This window comes from Dasypus novemcinctus, chromosome 18, assembly GCF_030445035.2.
Source record: "Dasypus novemcinctus isolate mDasNov1 chromosome 18, mDasNov1.1.hap2, whole genome shotgun sequence".
NCBI classification, from domain to species: Eukaryota; Metazoa; Chordata; class Mammalia; order Cingulata; family Dasypodidae; genus Dasypus; species Dasypus novemcinctus.
The window spans coordinates 45,422,958-45,428,957 of record NC_080690.1 but is presented as its reverse complement, the minus strand read 5'-3'; positions in this window follow the sequence as shown (position 1 = coordinate 45,428,957).

The following is a 6,000-nucleotide window of genomic DNA, read 5'->3' as shown; positions in this document are numbered from 1 at the left end:
CAATCAATGTGATACACCATATAAACAGATTGAAGGAAAAAAATCACAAGATTATATCTATAGATGCAGAAAAGGCATTTGACAAAATACAGCACCCCTTCTTGATAAAAAACACTCCAAAAGATCAGAATACAAGGAAACTTTTTGAACATGATAAAGAGTATATATGAAAAAGCTACAGCCAACATAGTTTACAATGGCGAAATCCTGAAATCCTTCCCTCTAAACTCAGGAACAAGACAAAGATGCCCATTGTCTCTGCTCCTATTTAACATTGTCTTGGAAGTACTTGCTCGAGCACTGAGGCAAGAACCACATATAAAAGGCATTCAAATTGGAAGGGAAGAAGTCAAAATTTCATTATTTGCAGATGACATGATCCTACACATAGAAAACCCTGAGAGATCTACAACAAAGCTTCTAGAACTCATAAATGAGTTCAGCAAAGTCGCAGGTTATAAGATCAATGCACAAAAATCAGTAGCATTTCTGTACACCAATAATGAGCAAGATCAGGAGGAAATCAAGAAACAAATACCATTCACAATAGTAAATTAAAAAATCAAATACTTAGGAATAAACTTAACTAAAGAGGTAAAAAACTTATACACCGAGAACTATACAAGACTGTTCAAGGAAATCAAAGAAGACCTAAATAAATGGAAGAATATTCCTTGTTCATGGATAGGAAAACTGAATATTATTAAGATGTCTATGCTACCAAAACTGATCTATACATTCAATGCAATCCCAATAAAAATCAACACAGCCTTCTTTAAGGAACTAGAAAAACTAACTATGAAATTTATTTGGAAAGGAAAGAGGCCCCGAATAGCCAAAGACATATTGAAAAAGAAAAACGAAATAGGAGGAATCACACTTCCTGACTTCAAAACATACTACAAAGCTACAGTAGTGAAAACAGCATGGTATTGGCATAAGGAGAGACACACAGACCAATGGAATCAAATTGAAAGTTCAGATATAGAACCTCATGTATATAGCCATATAATATTCGATAAAGCCATCAAACCCTCTCAACTGGGAGAGAATGGCCTATTCAACAAATGGTGCCTGGAGAACTGGATAGCCATATGTAGAAGAATGAAAGAGGATTACCATCTCACACCTTATATAAAGATCAACTCAAGATGGATCAAAGACCTAAATATAAGAACCAAGACCATAAAGATCTTGGAAAGCAGTGTAGGGAAACATCTACAGGACCTTGTAATAGGAAATGGCTTCATGAATATCACACCAAAAGCACGAGCAGCAAAAGAACAAATAGATAAATGGGACCTCCTCAAAATTAAAGCCTTCTGCACCTCAAAGGAGTTTGTCAAGAAAGTAAAAAGGGAACCCACACAATGGGAGAAAATATTTGGCAACCATATATCTGGTAAGAGACTTATAACTTGCATATATAAAGAACTCATATATCTTGAAAACAAAAAGATAAACAACCCATTTAAAAAATGGGGAAAAGATTTAAACAGACACTTATTCAAAGAAGAAATACAAATGGCTAAAAAGCACATGAAAAAATGCTCCAAATCTCTAGCTATCAGGGAAATGCAAATCAAAACTACAATGAGATACCATCTTACTCCCATAAGATTGGCAGCTATGAAAAAAACAGAAGAATACAAATGCTGGAGAGGATGTGAAGAAAGGGGAACACTCATCCACTGCTGGTGGGAATGCAGAAGGATCCAACCATTCTGGAGCACAGTTTGGCGGTTTCTCAAAAAACTAACCATAGATTTGCCATATGACCCAGCAATACCACTGCGGGGTATATACCCATCAGAACTGAAAATAAGGACACAAACTGATATATGTACACCAATGTTCATAGCAGCATTGTTCACTATCGCAAAAGTTGGAATCAATCCAAATGTCCATCAACAGATGAGTGGATCAATAAAATGTGGTATATACACACAATGGAATACTACTTGGCTGTAAGAACAAATACACTACAATCACACGTGATAACATGGATGAACCTTGAGAATCTTATGTTGAGTGAAGCAACCCAGGCATTGAAGGACAAATACTACATGACCTCAATGATATGAAATAAGCAAACTGCCTCAGAGAGCTAGAGTGTGGAAAAGAGGCTTACAGGAAATCGGGGGGGTGGAGGAAGGATGTGAGTTAACGTCTGCAGGGGGGGAATCTGTGATGAGCTGGTGGTAAGTATGAGCACAAAGAAGGGACAAAATGGGGGCAAGGTGTTGCCTTCGGATGGGGCTTTGTGGGTTGGAGGGGGGCTGGGGATGGGCAGAGGGGTAATATTATCCAAAAAATGGGGGGAGGGAGGGGCAACATACGAACATGGGAGAGTGTCAGGTGTTTGTTGAGAACAAAATGTTGAGAAACTCGTATCAAAGTATAAGTAAGAGGGTTACCTGTTTAGGATGCTCAGGGGGTATGGTCTGATGCGGGAAGGACTCCAGGGGAATAGCTGAAGGCTCATTATGCCAAGGTGGGTAGTACCATTGGGAAGAGACCCAAGAAGTGAGAGTTGGGGTGGACCCACATCCTGGAGTAGACTAATGCCGTGAAATAGAGAGAACTGTATCTCTCGTGAGAAAGGATGGCTCCCAGGGCAACAGGGCAGTTGAGCAAGTCAGGCCCTGAATACTGCTGCAAGTATCTCTGGACATGGCTTCTTGGGAAATGGAGATTGGCTGGTGTTGTGGGCCCCAAGGGGAGGGGAAAATGGATATGGAATGGATGGAACCAAGGTAAATATGGGGGCAAGAGAGGAGTTTTGTGAAAGTACACGAGGATGAATATAAAACATGTAATATTACACCAAAAACATATAGGGGACGACAGCTTAATAATGTAAACCATAAGGCAAAACATAGGATAACTAAAAAATTTAGAAAACTGTACAACCTAAAGTATTGGTCACATAGTAAGTACAGCTGTCACCTTGTTTGAAAGCTATTGTCTCAGAATCTCTACATCAGTTTCAGGAAATATGATATGAATAAGTTAAAAGATTATCACTGCGGAAGGGAAAAGGTTTTATGGTGGATATGGGGAAGTACTGTATATTGTATACATGAATTTCGGTGATCTAAGACTCTTGTGAAGCTGACAATTTGTTGGGATTCACTTTACAGGAAGTTTTGGATCACAGAGTGGTTCAACAATGGCAGTGGAGGAATACTGATATAGGATGTTATTGACAGGATATATAGGGTTGACAGGGAGTTATACAGGGCATTTGCCCAGGGTATATAGTAATGTCTAGATATACTCATAGTGGAAACAATTAAAAACAACAGCTGGGGGGGTACCGGGCCCCTGGCCGGGGGGTCACTGTTGTGGACCCTTGAGGAGCAGCAGCAGTCCCCCAGGTGCAATGGCAAGAACCAGGAAGGAAGGAGGGCCCAACAGTGGGCTCCTGATACTAATGGCTATGCTTTTGAGCCTGTACACCTGCAATAAGAACAAGGCCTAGAGTAGCACTGTGCCTGGGAGTTTCCTCCTGACAGCCTTCATGTTACTCAAATGTGGCCACTCTCACAGCCAAATTCATCATGTAGATGCAGTGCATTCCCCCCAGCGAGGGATATGACACCCGGGGATGAGCCTCCCTGGCACGGAGGGACCACTACTACATACCAGCTGAAGATACAACTAGAAAATGACCTTGAATTAAAGGTTCAATACGGATCAGCAGAATATCCCTGTCTACATATAATAACATGACTTCAAAATGCTGATTGACCTAATGTAAGGGGGGAATGGAAAGGAGAAATGAGATTATAAGCCTGTGAATCTCTAAAAAAGAGTCTGGAGGTTTTCAGAAGGAATGCCCTTATGCACAACTGAGCAGAGTCTGAGAGACAAAGTAGATACAACCCCAGGTATTGGTTCTTTTGAGGGATAAAGAGACCCATGGGTTCTATGATCATGGCAGATGGGGTTCACTGCCATGGCAGATGGCCCTTCTTTGGAGCCTGTGTTTCTGCGTGATGGAATTGGACTCAGAGGGGACCTCTTTTCACAAGACTTCCATGCTACTTTATAGGAATTGTAATAGGCGCTGGGGTTTAAGATATATTTAGGGGATTTGAATCTCTGGACTGATAATATGACACCCAGGCCCAGAGCCTCAACAGACTTCATCTCCTACACTTTGATTTATTGGACTTACCCCACTCAGCTAACATGGAGTTGAAGAAGGTCAACCACCTCACCATGGAGCCTAGAGTGTCTACAACTGAAAGCAGGAGGAGTGTATCCAGTATCCATATGGAATCTAAGCCCCCACTTGACATAGATGTGCAATGGACACAACTAATCCAATGTCCACAGAATAAATGTGGAATGGGTGTGGGAAGGGTAGCCATGGTGGCTGCTGGGTTTGGGGAATGGGAGGAAGAGATGAGAGGTGGAGCTGGTTTTGGGACGTCGAGTTGTCCTGGGTGGTGTTTCACGGACAAATACGGGACATTGTAGATCCCCCCAGGGCCCACTGGATGGAACGCGGGAGAGTGTGGGCTATGATGTGGATCATTGACTATGGGGTGCAGTGATGCTCAGAGATGTTCTTACCAGGTGCAATGGATGTGTCATGATGATGGGAGCAAGTGTTGCTGTGGGGGGAGTGGGGGTGGGGGCAGTGGGGTTAAATGGGACCTCATATTTTTTTTTAATGTAATTTTTAAAAATAAATAAATAATTAAAAAAAGAAAGAAAGTAAAAAGGGAACCCACACAGTGGGAGAAAATATTTGGCAACCATATATCTGATAAGAGACTTATAACTTGCATATATAAAGAACTCATATATCTTGAAAACAAAAAGATAAACAACCCATTTAAAAAATGGGAAAAAGATTTAAACAGACACTTCTCCAAAGAAGAAATACAAATGGCTAAAAAGCACATGGAAAAATGCTCCAAATCTTTAGCTATCAGGGAAATGCAAATCAAAACTACCATCTTACTCCCATAAGATTGGCAGCTATGAAAAAAACAGAAGTATACAAATGCTGGAGAGGATGTGAAGAAATGGGAACACACATCCACTGCTGGTGAGAATGCAGAAGGATCCAACCATTCTGGAGCACAGTTTGGCGGTTCCTTAAAAAACTAACCATAGATTTGCCATATGACCCAGCAATACCACTGTTGGGTATATACCCAGCAGAACTAAAACAAGGACACCAACAAATATATGCACACCAATATTCATAGCAGCATTGTTCACTATCGCCAAAAGTTGGAATCAACCCAAATGCCCATCAGCAGATGAGTGGATCAATAAAATGTGGTATATATATACAATGGAATACTACTCAGCTTTAAGAACAAATACACTATAAACACATGTGATAACATGGATAAATCTTGAGAACCTTATGCTGAGTGAAGCAACCCAGGCATTGAAGGACAAATACAATATGACCTCAATGATATGAAATAAACAAGCTGCCTCAGAGAGCTAGAGACTGGAAGATAGGTTTACAGGAAATCGGGGGGTGGAGGAAGGATGTGAGCTGACGTCTGCAGGGGTGGAATCTATGATGAGCTGGCTGTAAGTATGAGCACAAAGAAGAGATAAAATGGGGGCAAGGGGTTGCCTTTGGGTGGGGATTTGCGGGTTTCAGGGGGGCTGGGGATGGGCGGAGGGGCAATATTGCCCAAAAATTGAGGGGAGAAAGGGGCAACATAGGAACACAGGAGATTGTCAGGTGTTGGTTGAGAGTAAAATGCTGAGAAAACCGTATCAAAATATAATTAAGAGGGTTACCTGTTTAGGATGTTCGGAGGGGATGGTCTGACTTGGGATGGACTCCTGGGGAGTGTCTGAGTGCTCATTTTGCCAGGGTGGGTTGTACCATTGGGTAGAGACCCAAGTAGTGAGAGTGGGGGTGGACCCACATCCTGGGGAGAACTAATGCCATCAAATAGAGGGAACTGTATCTCTCGAGAGAAAGGGTGGCTCCCAGTGCATTAGGGCAGTTGA